At 36.6% G+C, this 15,622-nt stretch overlaps 1 pseudogene; it reads right to left on the reverse strand.

Moving 5' to 3' along the window:
* Positions 1–2,016: 2,016 nt before the first annotated feature.
* LOC120122796 lies at positions 2,017–3,384 on the reverse strand (annotated as a pseudogene).
* Positions 3,385–15,622: the final 12,238 nt, after the last annotated feature.

Here is a 15,622-nt window from a genome sequence, read left to right on the forward strand (position 1 = left end):
TTGTGCTTAATAATGTTTCCAGTAATTAACATATTTTATTATATAAGCGCTACCTATTACATTATATAAGCGGTACCTAATATGTTATTGTATTTAATAATGTTTCCAGTTAAATGATATAACATAACCGATCTAAATTTTAACCGGTCACACCATTTTTAACCGTTTTTTAAGCGTCACACTGCAGAACTTCCCTACATTACATACACCCCTGCTATTAAAGTTGGTTACAGTAAAAGTTTTAATTTTATATGAGTGTTTAAATAGTCGTATGATAAAAGTCTCGATTGTAATTTAAATCAATCATGACAAGTATCGAATCTTATAATTAATTTAACAACTAATTGATTTAGTGAGATAAGATATCAGATATTTTAAATAAGATTAGAAGTTCGAATCTTGATATCATAAATGAAGAAAGTTGGTTTGATAGAGTCACCCCCATAATAGGCCTTAGTATCTAATATGGATTAAACGATCAATAGATTGATATCCATGGTTAAACAAAAAAATATAATATTATATATTAATAGTTATTAATTATAATTTAATTTGTATATATAATATGTTGTCAATTTTAATCAAATATTAATAGTTATCTTGATAGAATCCCTATTATAGTTCGGTGACTATTTTGGTAGTTTACGCAAATTTAAAATATTAAAATATTGAAGAAATTAGTATTTTAAAATAAAAATACTATTAACCAACATGGGTTGTAAATAGTTTGATATCACTTAAGCAACATCTCGAGTTCAAGTCATTGTATATGTAGAAAATTCTTGTTGGGAGACCTCACCCACCAAAGCCAGGTGTACAAACCAGGTTGGTTTGAATTTATGAAGACAAAGGCTTAGAACCAAACATTGATGGGTGAGTCTTCGAGCAGAGATTTTCACACTCCTAAACCAAAAAGATGAGAAGAAATAACCATCCAAACTGTCTTCTTTTTACCACTTGGAGATCAGTTAATGCAATAATTTTTTAATTTTTATATTAAATCTATACTTCTAATTAAAATATTGAATTTGAAAATTGAAATAGAAGAACAAATTGGTACAAAGTCATAATAACCACAAAGTAGGAAAAAAGGTTGCGTTTTCACACAAACAAGAACTTGTTAACATGTTGGGAGAGCTAAATAGGTCATACCGTTCTTTAGCACATAAGTATCATCATCAGTTGAGGCCATCAATCAAAGAAGGGTCCTGGAAGCCAGAATTATCCTATATGGGAGGCTACCTATACTTGTCACGATTATTTCGTTGATGATTCCGAGTATGATCATTGTACATCCGACTTCGAATATCCTAACAAGTTAGCCGATGGTATGGTGCTAACAGAACATTGCAATACGGTTTTCACGAGGAAACCTGAAGAACAAGCTAACCTATAATTTTCAGACGAAGAGGATGTTGCTGAGTTTCAAAAGGGTGGTTTCAAATAGGAGAATACGATGGTTTCGAGTTGCAAAGCTTATGGAGGAGAATCTGCGGCAGCAAGCAGAAACTCGGGCATTTAAAGAGTGAGAACTAGATCCTGCAGCTGCAGAAATGCCTCTATTGCTCGAGCATTGGTTTAAAGCGCAATCATTCTCGGACATCAAGATCAACAGCACTATTTCCAGGCAAATTGTTCAATGGAGATTGTTCATAGTTTTTATCTTTTTCAATTCCAGTCCCTCAATCTTTTGTTAGCATTGGTAACTCCAAAGAATGACTATAAATTGTCTGCAGTTTCTTCTAATCAATCTATCAAGCATTGGTTTAAATCATTCTCACACTATTAGATGGTGATGTCAATGCTTAAAGCAATGCCTATAGGCAACAAAATAGCAAAGGGAAACAAATTTGAATTGATGAAAAGAGACTAAGGTTCTTATGTGTCAGTAAACATGCATGCCTCTGGTAGTCTGATGTTATCAGTAATTGGCCACGTTATGTGCAACAATATTTCTTTTAGGGAAATAAGAATCTTACTTGATTCTAAGTAAATAGACATGGATGACAGTAAATTTGTACGTTAAATTTTTTTATTAAAAAAAAACCCTATTGCCTCCCCATCCAGACCCAGGGAAGAAGAAAACCATTAGGTTTTCCCGTGCATTATAATGAATACACCTCTGAATCAAACAAGCGAAAACCAAGCTACTAGGCTGTGAAAAGCTCTCCACCTGCACATTCCACAGAAAAAGCAACAAGGCACAAGACATATTAATACTTGTCTCTAGATTTTGGAGAGTGTAAGTTCAACAGAAGACAAGAATCAAGAAAAGCACCTCTGTGGAGAGAAGAAAGGGAGCAAAACGAAAAACCACTCTGGTCCCCATATAATTCTGAGAGAGACAATAACAAGAAAGAATCCTTACTATATCAGAAATGCAACTGCTTTTAATCTTGATCTCCAAAGTTTATAACTTTACCGGCCTGACCCTTGGGAATCATCCCTAGGAGAGGGTTGTTGCTGCTGGTTCATCCTAGCCTGCCCAATCTGCAGATAAATCTGGCTCAAGGCTTGAGGATGTAGCATCCCAGTATGACCCTCTTGAGACAACCCAAGTTCCAAGCCAGGTAGCTGCTGGTTAGCCGCACCCAATATTGAGATGAAAATCATCTGACCCATGTTAGTAGCTGGCAAGTCAAAACCAGGAAACACACGCTTTTGCAGATAGTTAGAACTTTCACTGCCTAAATTTGTTGTAGATGGACCAGATGATGACTGAAACGTATTACTACTGACCGGGGACCATAACTTGTTCCCACATGGTGGGGTCCCAAATTGCCACCAACCATTGCCCAACTGGTCCTACTGCCCCCTGACCCTATAGTACTGGACCCCCCTAAATCTTCAATCCTCTGGCGCAACCCAGCTGATAGAGACGCCTATTGCTGCGAAAGTAAGCCTCCAGCTGCTGCCAAAGCTGAAGCCGGTATCGTTCCGCTCGCTGTGAAAGTAAGCCTCCAGCTGCTACCAAAGCTGAAGCCGGTATCGTTCCGCTCGCTGTTGCCGCAATTATCGATGGTTCGGCTTGTTGTAACAGCCACTGTATCGTTTCCCCATCGGATTTGTGACCCAACTCCCTGGTCAACTGGAAAATTCTTGCTGCACATAAAGCAGGCATCCTTATCCTTCTACCTCTTCCTTCAACCTTGGTATGCCTGTCCTTCTTAGGACTTCTCTTTGGGGCCAACTGTTGTTTCTTCCCTTCCTTATCTGAAATAACAATCTGGGAATCCTGGATTTCAGCTGCCTTGTTATCTCCCATGCCTTGAGGCTGTTGCTGTAAGAAATTGGGCCCTTCTTGTGGAAGATGCTTGGAACCTTGCTATCCATGAACGGAGGTAAAAAGCTGGTGGACTATTCTTTGATTGAAGAAGATGACCAGAAAAACTATTATTATATTGAAATCCCAAAGCACACTAAACTGTCAAATATTTTACCATTGATCATACAAGACGCCAATTTTTTCGGCGATACCGTTTAATCGAATATCTCCCTTTTTAGTATCGTTTAACATATATTTTCTGAAGTAACATCCTTTCGGTTGAAGTGGCGAAAGACACATCCCGAAGATGCGCTTTACCTTGTTTTACGTTGAGTTGAATGACGTGTATAAAACGCATCCTCGAGGACGCGCCTTCACGGGGTTTTGCTGATTCAGTTGTCACTGTGGTATTTTTTTTAATAATAAAAATTTTATTTTTATTGTTATTATAAATTAGTAATATATTATGTAAATTATTTCGGTTATAATTTAATAATTATCGAATGTATTTTTTTAATGTGTGTTAAAGGTGGAGTGTATTATCCACATTAATCGGATAAAACAACAGATGAAAACTAATTTTTATTTATTGTAGTTATATGAAAAATGTATAAAATTATTATATTATACGTATGATTATATTATTATTTTTTATTTTGATTATCGATTTATTAATTTTATCACTTAATTATTTAAATATTATCAATCTAGTCATATGTTATTATTATTTAACCAAAATATTGATGCATAAGTTAATAAAATTAGTATAATTACACATTTAATCTGTTATTATTATTATACATTGAGAAATTATAGAAAATGCAATTACATTTAAATATTAGAAACAAAAACATTCATTTAAATAAAATATTAAGTTACATAAGGGTTAACGGTTATGTGATGATAATAGAGCTGAACATTTTTTTCTATTGTGTCCGATGTTTCTACAATGCCCACATCGTTTTTGTTCTATTGACTTCTCCCGAATATTCATATCACAATGTATTCTAGTAGATTTTGGACGACCTGAGTCCCTCAATAGCAATGGATCTGGTACAATTGTAAGCCAAGTTTGAATCTCATCTGGGTCTCTTTTGTTTCATATGGGCGGAAACTCAAATTCATATACCTTGAATACTTGTGAAAGTTGGTATACGTGATCAACATAATTTTTGTAGTCCAAATGCGAATGTGAGCAAGCTGCAATGACACGAGAGCATGGATATTTGAGTGCTTGAAAGAAACCACAATCGCACCACCTCTCATACAGATTAACTCTGAAAGAGTTAGCTTCAATCCCTTGCAACGGACGTGGCATTTCGGTTAGACGAAACAATTCACTGGTGCAAGAAAAATTTATAACCAACATCCCATTTGATGCAACCACTTTTTTCTGTAAATCAGCTACTAGTCTTGGGTGGTAAATATGACTGTTTTGCATCCAAGTAAGAGCTTGTCCACCGAGCTTTGCAAAGAGTTGACCCAAACGAAAATAAGTTGTTTTGACCAATGCCGTGATTGGTAAATGACGCGCCCCCTTTAAGGTTGAATTTATTGCTTCAGCCAAGTTTGTTGTCATATGACCATAGCGATACCCCCGTATTACACATTTTTCCATATTTCTTTGTTGATGTCCATAATGTACTCGCACCCCTTCTTATTTTTGCCAAACAACTCTTGTAGCATCGACTCAAACCTTTGAGGTAAGAGTTTGTAACCTAAGCCATTAGGAATATGTAATAGTTAATATGAAGTATAAATAAGTAATATGAAAATGATAGAAAAATTGGGAAAAAGTAATATACCCATCTGCACGACTAATTGACGTTCATCGTTCTTCTTATATTTTCCGTAATAGTTTGCAGCAATATGACGGACACAATAACGATGTTTAACATGTAGAGGTCTATATATTGTACCCAAAGAGTTCATTGCTGCTTTTATCCCGGCTCATCAGTCTGAAATAATGCATACTTGTTCCCTGGTGACAACATGTAAACGTAAATTTTTAAGGAAAAAAGCCCAAGACTCAGTGTCTTCTCCTTGAACGAGGGCAAACGCAGCGGGAAGAATATTGCGGTTTCCATCTTGGACCACAACCAATAATAAAACTTGCTTGTATTTCCCATACAAGAAAGTACCATCAATTTGGATAACTGGTTTACAGTACTTGACTGCATTAATACACTGAGGGTAAGTCCAAAAGACACGGTATGATTGGCAGCGATCGTGAACCACTCGATCATTCACGTAATGATGTTGAGTTTCGAACTCAACAATTGTCCTGGGATTGAGTATTTGCACAACATGAAACCAACTGGGCAGCTCGTTGTAAGATGAATCCCATTCGACATGAAGTTTGCAAATGGCATTCTGTTTTGCCAACCAACCTTTTTTATATGAGACGGTGTACCCATATTGTGATTGTATAGCATAAATCAACACTGCAACAGCTATATGAGAGCTTTGCTTCACAATGGGCATGATTGCTTGGCAAATAATGTTGGAGTCCAAGTTGGGATAATCCTGGTTTATACCTCTTGCACAACATGTATGAGGATTGTTGTATCTGGTTAGTTCCCATAAGTTGTTCTTCCTCTTCCTCTTTGATACACGAACCATCCATTGACATCCGTTGTCACGTTGGACGCAGTAACAGACATATTTCTCTGTGTTAGATCGATCAACTCGGGACTGAACTGAGTTACGAATATTGTAACTCTCTATTGCCATCATTGCTTTCTCCTTCGATGCGAACTCCATTCTGATATGTAAATCACCGTCATTGACTGTTGATTGAAGTCCATAGTTGCCAACATCAGGAAGATCTGGAAATTCTCAGGCTCATACATTGCAACATAATCAGCCCTATACACATGTGCATGAAGTTCGGCTGGTGTTGTATTTATCGGAACGTCATCCTCGTCATCATCATAATGTACGTTAAACTGTGGTGAGTCAGGTTCAACGAATAATCCCGTTTCATCACCATCTGCACCTGGCTCCCAAAGAGGTTCTTCTGGTGGAGATGATGATTCCTCCGATAATCCAATGTTGAGGTCAAATAAGTTCCTGCTTGTGTTTCCTCCCCTTGAACTTGAGGCCATTGTATCATGTGGGATATGAATAGACTACCGTCTCGTTGGCATTTCCATATGTAAGTCGAAAACATTGGCAGATGAATGTCTGCCCCTTGAAGTAGAAGAGATGTTGCCATATGGATTATTGGTGAATCCGCGTGGGTTGAGATCATAAGCAGTTGTAGATGAATGCCTTCCTACTGAACTTGATAGCATGGCATCTGGCGTTGGATCCGCCATTAATGATGTGAATGATTACAGTTCAGTTGTGTCGGGCTATCAACTTGATCAGCTTGATATACAATGCCAAAGTGAGAGGAATATGAGAGACCAGGAGAAGCACGAACCTCAATAAAAGTGGCATATATTTCAATAAGAGATTGTGAACTTCCCATATGAGCATCAACCATCATAGAAACATCATCATCGTTTGAAAGCTGAAATGATGTATACGTGAGCGGAAAAAGTTCAGTAGGAAATCTGTACTGAAGTGAAGATAGTCTTCTCCGGCCTGCTACATGAATCTTTAACAAAATTTTTGTGATTAACTCCTCAAGAGTGATGTTTCTCTTCGAGGTTAAGGGGATATAATGATCTGACTAAAAAAACCCCCTCTTCAGCTTCTTTAATTTCTCCATCATACAAAACAACAGCAGAAAGACGACTCATTTTCAGAGAATAGAGGATTGAGATTTTTGAGAAATTTAGAGTTTGAGAATTTCAAAACTTGTGAACTAAAGTTTGTTTTGAAAGTTTATAATACGTTGTATATAATAGTGTCTATAACCGGGGTACTATTCATGTGAAGGCGCATTCCCGGGGGCGCGTCTTCCATTATTTTGTCAGAGAATATGTTATCATTGCCCTATTATGTCACTTATGTCCCCCGGGAACTATTCATGTCAATACCTATTATTCCTTAGAGGACCGTGAAGGCGCGTTCCCGGGGGCGTGCCTTCCATTTTTTTGTCAGAGAATATGTTATCATTTCCCTATTATGTCACTTATGTCCCATTGGAACTATTCATGTCAATATATATTATTCCTTAGGGGACTGTGAAGGCGTGTTCCCAGGGGCGCGCCTTCCATTATTTTGTCAGAGAATATGTTATCATTGCCCTATTATGTCACTTATGTCCCCAAGAACTATTTATGTCAATACCTATTATTCCTTAGGGGACCGTGAAGGTGCGTTCCCGGGGGCACGCCTTCCATTATTTATCAGAGAATATGTTATCATTGCCCTATTATGTCACGTATGTCCCCCGAGAACTATTCATGTCAATACCTATTATTCCTTAGGAGATCGTGAAGACGCGTTCCCGGTGGCGCGCCTTTCATTATTTTGTCAGAGAATATGTTATCATTTCCCTATTATGTCACTTATGTCCCCCGAGAACTATTCATGTCATATCTACTATTTCTTAGGGGACTTTAAAGCGCGTTCCCGGGAACTATAGATGGATGGTGAAATCAGGTAAATTATGACCAAAATTTAACTTCTTTTGGAAGTTCAGTAAGTTAAGGATACAATTATACATATAGATAAATTTAATTTCATAACTTAAATTAAAACGTTATGTGAAGTTTGAATAAATTAGATAAAATGTTATGGATAAATTGAATAAATGTGAAGTGATAAGTTGATTGTGACATTGAAATTGTATGGAATGAGCATCGACATGTTTTTATGAATAAATGTGAAGTGATAAGTTGATTTTAATGTATACATTTTAATATATATGTTAATGATAAAATCATATGTATGGATAAATTTAATTTCAATTTAAGTACTGTGAACTATAATTGGAATATAACTTTTAATTTCGAATACAATTGGAATATTAAGTTGAATTAATGTTAAATTTCGAATACTATAATTTATATTTTAAATTTAAATTTCGAATAATATTATTTATTTTAATTTTGAATTTGGAATACTATAATTTGTATTTTATAAACATTTATTAAACATTTAATGTTAAATTTGAATAAAAAATAACATTAAAAATATTGGCAGTAACAACCATGAAACATTTAAATAACATAACCAAATTACATAAATTTCTGAAATATAACTATTTAAATAACATTAAAATACAACTGGATCACCGATGTAGTCTTCTCGAATGAGTTTCACATGGCGTTGGTTGTCTATTTCGCGGAGGATTTCTTCGTGGAACTTGTTATTCAGTCTCCTTATCTTCACTATCATCATCATCGGCATTTTCTTCATTTGGCGTAGATGACGCTGAAGGGCCTGTATAAAATAACGACCCTAGAGGAGTGTTAGTAACCATCCCACCGCTCCCCGGGAACTGTGAAAACTGTGGAAACATTGGCATCGATGTCTGTGATCCAGATGGAGAATGAGGTGTCTGTGGAGAAGCACCACCATCCAAATAAGATGTATATGAACCATATGTTGGATCATTAAACATAGCCGTATATGCACCTCCATATAGTATAAAACCCTGCGGGCTAGGCATGTAACCTGGCGGGCTAGGAATGTAACCTGCGGGCTAGGAAAGTAACCCTTCGGAGATGACATATAAACTGGTGGGCTTGGCATATACCCCTGAGGAGATGACATCTGAAGTGGAGGGCTGGGTATGTACCACTGTGGCATCGGTGGATAAGGATGTTGTGGTGGGACTGATGCAGAACCGGTAGCGCCTTCTCTCCGTCCATGCGTCGGGGGATGATGATATTGAGATGGTTGACATATTTCTCGGCGTCTAGGAATGCTAACCCCTCGTGCTTCCGCCGAAAGTAGAAACGGCTTCACATTTTCATTAAACCAGTCCATATAGTTATCCTTAACCATATGACCAGTTTCAGCGTAATATTTCGAGGGGCCAACTGTGCATACCGATTCTCCCAAAGCGCAATCCAATCTCTGTGTCTCACCACCCAGTTAACCTCTTTCTTTCCTCGTCTATCTATGTTATGCACGTCGTCTAAATTCCTAGGTGCTCCAGGAATATATTGCGTACAACCATACTGACGGAGCACGCTATCAACTGGATGCCATTCAATAATAACATAACATATAAGAGATATAACCGATATCCAAACCTTTAATGACCCACCAAAGTGGGATGGTGATGTGATCATGTTTGCACCAACTTTCTTCATGACACACTCACATCATTGAAGATTCATCATGCTCAATATAAGGGAGTTATACCTTACTTTATATTATGTTTACATATGTTTTAGATTAATTTATTATGTTTTCATTTCATTTAGATATCATGGCAGCATGTATTCATTCATTCATTAACTCATATCATGTTATTCTAGCTCATGTTATGTTTACATTAGCTCACTAGCTTTAAATCCATGATTCTTTAGCTCATTTGCATGCATGCATCTATTTTCTAGCTCATATATGTTTTCTTAAAGCTTATAAACGTCCTATGCCTTTTATCTAGCTTATATACATGTTATCTTAGCTTCTAGATGATCATTCATAGCTTATATCACTCAAACACCTCACGACAGCATGCATTTTACCTTAAATGAGCTCACACATTGCTTACTTGGTTTGTTTGTTAATTTCTATAGGTGAAACACAAAGCAAGGCATATTATGGTAGCTTGGTTAGCTAAAAGGATAAGCATAGCAGCTCACACTAGCTCTTGAACGTTATGGCAGCTCATTTCATCACTTAAGGAGCTTCAACTTAGCTGGAGGAGCTAGCATGTAGCTGAACCTAGTTGGAGGAGAGCTTTGGACCAAATTGTTGAAAAGTGGACTAAAGGTAGCTGGAAGTAGCTGGGAGAGTAGCTGAGGAGCTGAGAAGACCAAAGCTAACTAGCTTGAGTTCATCAAGCTATAATTCACCTAGTTAGCTACCAAGACACTCACCTAGCTTACCTTGAAGCTAGTTCATCTCTAGGCTGCCCATGGACTTCAAGACATCATCCTATGGTTGCAACCTCACCAAAGCCTTGCAAGAAGACTCATGTGCGTTCAAGTAGGCTGCCATGTGCATCATTCAAGCATGTGCACTCATGTGACATCAAATTGGCACCAAAACACCAAGGGATGCTTCCTATTCGGCCAAAGACTCCTTCCTCTCCATTTTTGGCGCCCAAATAACTTCCAAATGCATTCAAATCATCCTTAGGGCCGAACCAACACATAACCATTCGGCCAAGAGCATGTATCTTCATTAAAATCATGTATTTTCATCAAAAATCATGTATTTTCAAAGGGGTTTCAACCTTGGCCGAACCATCATGTGTCTATTCGGCCTAAACCCTTTGAAAAACTATAAATAGGCTAGTGCATTTCATTTGTAATCATCTCATCTCTTATATAAAACATACTCTTGTGAGTTATTTCTCTTCAAAGTTCTTTGTGAACTTTATCGATTAAACAAGTGTAGTTCCTATACTTGTGGCGTCATTCCTTCCATTTTGATTCCTAAATTCCTAGATTGTTATCTAGTGGGTTGAAGACACGATCACCACCCCTCAAGCAAGTTTGTGAAGACCGGGATTGTGCTTCATAGCATAGTTTCCTCTTTGGCGTGTTTGGGATACTATCACCACCATCTCCATTTCGTCATTTCCATCATCAACAACACCCATCAATCCATCAATTCCGCAGCCATCTCTATTCTTATTCTTTCATTCCATTACTTATATTATTATTCATTTCTTAAACCCATTATTAATCATATTTCTGTCTTATTATTTTGCAGCCCAAGCTTATTAATTCAAGGACATTTGTCAATCCTAGATCGGGACACAATAAGGCTATCTACTCTTCTTACCAAAGTGTGTAGATTCGCCTTACATCAAGCGGTAATCAGAGCATAGTTGGATTGACAACAAAAGTGTCATTGGCGTGCAAAGCAAAAAAACAAATTCAAAAGAGAAAAAGACTCCTTCAACAAATTGGAGTGCAAAAAGAAGAGAAAAATCAAAAGAAGAAGAAAAGAAGAAAAGAAAAGAAAAAGAATTCAAAAAGAAAGAAAATCCAAGGAAAGTGCTCTACCATAGCAAAGTACATCAAAGAGGTCTATCTACACTAAGAGAAGATAACCTTATTGTTTCTTGAGAAAGGTTGCAGTAAGTGTTGTTTCTTGAATTGTAAGTCACCTCTTCTTTTCTATCCTTTCATTTTCCTTGTCTTCAACCATTTTTTTCTTTAAAATACCTTTGAATCCTTTCTTCTACTTTTCTATTTCTATTCCTTTTCTATCCTAACCTATTTGCAGCCGACGCACACAAAGGAAGGAATTAACTTGTTATAATCTTGAGTAAGTTCTTCAAAGGACTTAACAAGAGAAATTGAGTGGAAAAAGGCTAATTGAGAGAGTGAGATCAGAAGGGGAATTGTTAAAAGCCAAATTATATTCCGAGAGTAACACAAGTGTTGAGTGAGTGATCTCTTAATTTTCTTTGGAGTGAAGATTGTGAGGCTTTGAGAGCGTGCTGGTAAGGTTTTAATTTTTTTTTTTCTTCTTTCTACTAACAATGTCTTATGATCTTTCATCTTTCCAAACAATGGAGAACGAACAACAAAGAACAAACACATTTCACACTCGTTGCCATGTAAATGGTAAAGTGTGTCTTGTAGCTATTGACGGAGGAAGTTGTACAAACATTGCAAGCACATACATGGTGAATAAATTGGGGCTTACAACGATTAAACATTCCAGCCCATATGAATTGCAATGGTTGCATGACAATGAAGAATTGAAGGTTACTGAGCAAGTACTTGTTCCATTCTCACTTGGAAGTTACAAAGAAGAGATTCTATGTGACGTGGTACATATGAATACGAGTCATTTACTCTTGGGGAGGCCATGGCAATTTGACAAGCGTGCTGTTCATAATGGTTTCACAAACCAATACTCCTTCTTTCACAATGAAAGGAAACTCATCTTGACTCCACTATCTCCTAGCCGAGTAAATGAAGATGAACATTGAAGCAATGAAAGAACAACTTAAAGACAATGCAACTGAAGACTGTTTGGAGAAAAATTCAAATGAACAAAAGCATTTTGAAGTTGAACAAAATGTTGGAGTTGAAAATGATGAACGGAGAGTGGATGCAGAAATCGTTGGAGTTGAAAAGAATGAATTTGGAGGAAAAGAGGAGAGTGAAGAACAATTTTTATCTAACCTTACTTCTACTCCTATTCTCTCTTTTGTTTTTCAGGATAATTCAAGAGACATATCTTTTCAAGGAGATGATTCACAAAACATGTCTCTTGATATTTCAAAGGTTATGCCATTCGAAGTTCTAAAAAAAGCATCACTTGAAGTGCCAAGAGTTGTGTCGTTGACATTCCAAGTACATTGCCAATCCAGAAAAGAATTCAGCAACCAACTCCCATTAAACATCCACCCTGGTTTGATATTTCCTTTCATCTTGTCATAGTTTTTCATTTACATGTTTTGATTTATTTTGCAGAAATTCGATTCATATCTATGGTATTATCTTATCACTTGGTGATGGCAAGGTCATTCGAGAATGCCTATGGATGAAACGAAAGATCAAGGATGATTATTCTAACCATGTAATTATAGATTTTTTCTTTGATGTTTCAAATTTTCCAAGCGACACAACTTGTCAAATTGGGAGGCTAGGGGACGTGACATTCAAAGAGCCAAGAGATGCGAGGCAAAGGGAGACATTTTATCATCCAAAGGACGTGTCCTATGAGGATTCTAAGGAAACTTCCATTCTAAGAGTTATAACCTTTCATGATTCAATGAATACACCTATTGGAGGACCAAGGAACATGACTTTTGGGGACATGGTCGTTCAAAGGAACATATCTTGTGATTCAAAAGACATCACTTTTGGCAATCCAAAAGATATGAACAGGGAGTATACCTTTAACTTTCTCATGATTAATACTTCCCTTACTTATGAAAGTCTTCTTTCTTTTCAGGACAAGGAGGTTCAAAGCACTTATTCAAGATTCATGACCTTTCATGAGGAACCTTTCATAGATCATTTCAAAAGGAAATGTCTTGAACAATTTGGTATTGAATGGATACATTTTGAAGTCAAATCAGTAACATTTGAATGGAAAGACACTAAGGAGAAGTTACCTTACGATTTGAGGACAAATCGCCTAAAAGAAGGGGAGGATGTGATCATGTTTTGCACCAACTTTCTTCATGACACACTCACATCATTGAAGATTCATCATGCTCAATATAAGGGAGTTATACCTTACTTTATATTATATTTACTCATTTATGCACTATATATTAATATGAGCATACATTTGCATCTTAAACTATGCTTGAATAATCATATGTTTTCATTCACTTGCAACTATATGATTTCATGCATAACATATGTTTTCACATCTTTCTTAGCTTTATATTATGTTTACATATGTTTTAGATTAATTTATTATGTTTTCATTTCATTTAGATATCATGGCAGCATGTATTCATTCATTCATTAACTCATATCATGTTATTCTAGCTCATGTTTATGTTTACATTAGCTCACTAGCTTTAAATCCATGATTCTTTAGCTCATTTGCATGCATGCATCTATTTCTAGCTCATATATGTTTTCTTAAAGCTTATAAACGTCCTATGCCTTTTATCTAGCTTATATACATGTTATCTTAGCTTCTAGATGATCATTCATAGCTTATATCACTCAAACACCTCACGACAGCATGCATTTTACCTTAAATGAGCTCACACATTGCTTACTTGGTTTGTTTGTTAATTTCTATAGGTGAAACACAAAGCAAGGCATATTATGGTAGCTTGGTTAGCTAAAAGGATAAGCATAGCAGCTCACACTAGCTCTTGAACGTTATGGCAGCTCATTTCATCACTTAAGGAGCTTCAACTTAGCTGGAGGAGCTAGCATGTAGCTGAACCTAGTTGGAGGAGAGCTTTGGACCAAATTGTTGAAAGTGGACTAAAGGTAGCTGGAAGTAGCTGGGAGAGTAGCTGAGGAGCTGAGAAGACCAAAGCTAACTAGCTTGAGTTCATCAAGCTATAATTCACCTAGTTAGCTACCAAGACACTCACCTAGCTTCCTTGAAGCTAGTTCATCTCTAGGCTGCCCATGGACTTCAAGACATCATCCTATGGTTGCAACCTCACCAAAGCCTTGCAAGAAGACTCATGTGCGTTCAAGTAGGCTGCCATGTGCATCATTCAAGCATGTGCACTCCATGTGACATCAAATTGGCACCAAAACACCAAGGGATGCTTCCTATTCGGCCAAAGACTCCTTCCTCTCCATTTTGGCGCCCAAATAACTTCCAAATGCATTCAAATCATCCTTAGGGCCGAACCAACACATAACCATTCGGCCAAGAGCATGTATCTTCATTAAAATCATGTATTTTCATCAAAAATCATGTATTTTCAAAGGGGTTTCAACCTTGGCCGAACCATCATGTGTCTATTCGGCCTAAACCCTTTGAAAAACTATAAATAGGCTAGTGCATTTCATTTGTAATCATCTCATCTCTTATATAAAACATACTCTTGTGAGTTATTTCTCTTCAAAGTTCTTTGTGAACTTTATCGATTAAACAAGTGTAGTTCCTATACTTGTGGCGTCATTCCTTCCATTTTGATTCCTAAATTCCTAGATTGTTATCTAGTGGGTTGAAGACACGATCACCACCCCTCAAGCAAGTTTGTGAAGACCGGGATTGTGCTTCATAGCATAGTTTCCTCTTTGGCGTGTTTGGGATACTATCACCACCATCTCCATTTCGTCATTTCCATCATCACAACACCCATCAATCCATCAATTCCGCAGCCATCTCTATTCTTATTCTTTCATTCCATTACTTATATTATTATTCATTTCTTAAACCCATTATTAATCATATTTCTGTCTTATTATTTTGCAGCCCAAGCTTATTAATTCAAGGACATCAGTACTTGTCAATCCTAGATCGGGACACAATAAGGCTATCTACTCTTCTTACCAAAGTGTGTAGATTCGCCTTACATCAGATGGGATGCAAGCCTTCACTTCATCGCTCGCATAAGGTATCCATTAAAACTGAAATATAAATATACAATTCAAATAAATAAAATATTCTAATTATATCTAGCATTTTAAATTAAAATTTAATATTTAAACAGGTGTAAAAACATACCTCAGACCCAGCTTTTGTATCAATAAGTAGACGAATTTCCTCTAACCCAGTAGGTATACTTCTATTGTTCTTTCTTTCATCGACCACCTATGAAATATAATATAAACTAAATATCACCCTATTTAATTAAAAATATTTAAATAAAAAATTTGT

Source organism: Hibiscus syriacus, unplaced genomic scaffold (genome assembly GCF_006381635.1).
Source record: "Hibiscus syriacus cultivar Baekdansim isolate YM2019G1 unplaced genomic scaffold, ASM638163v2 tig00110387_pilon, whole genome shotgun sequence".
Lineage (NCBI taxonomy): Eukaryota > Viridiplantae > Streptophyta > Magnoliopsida > Malvales > Malvaceae > Hibiscus > Hibiscus syriacus.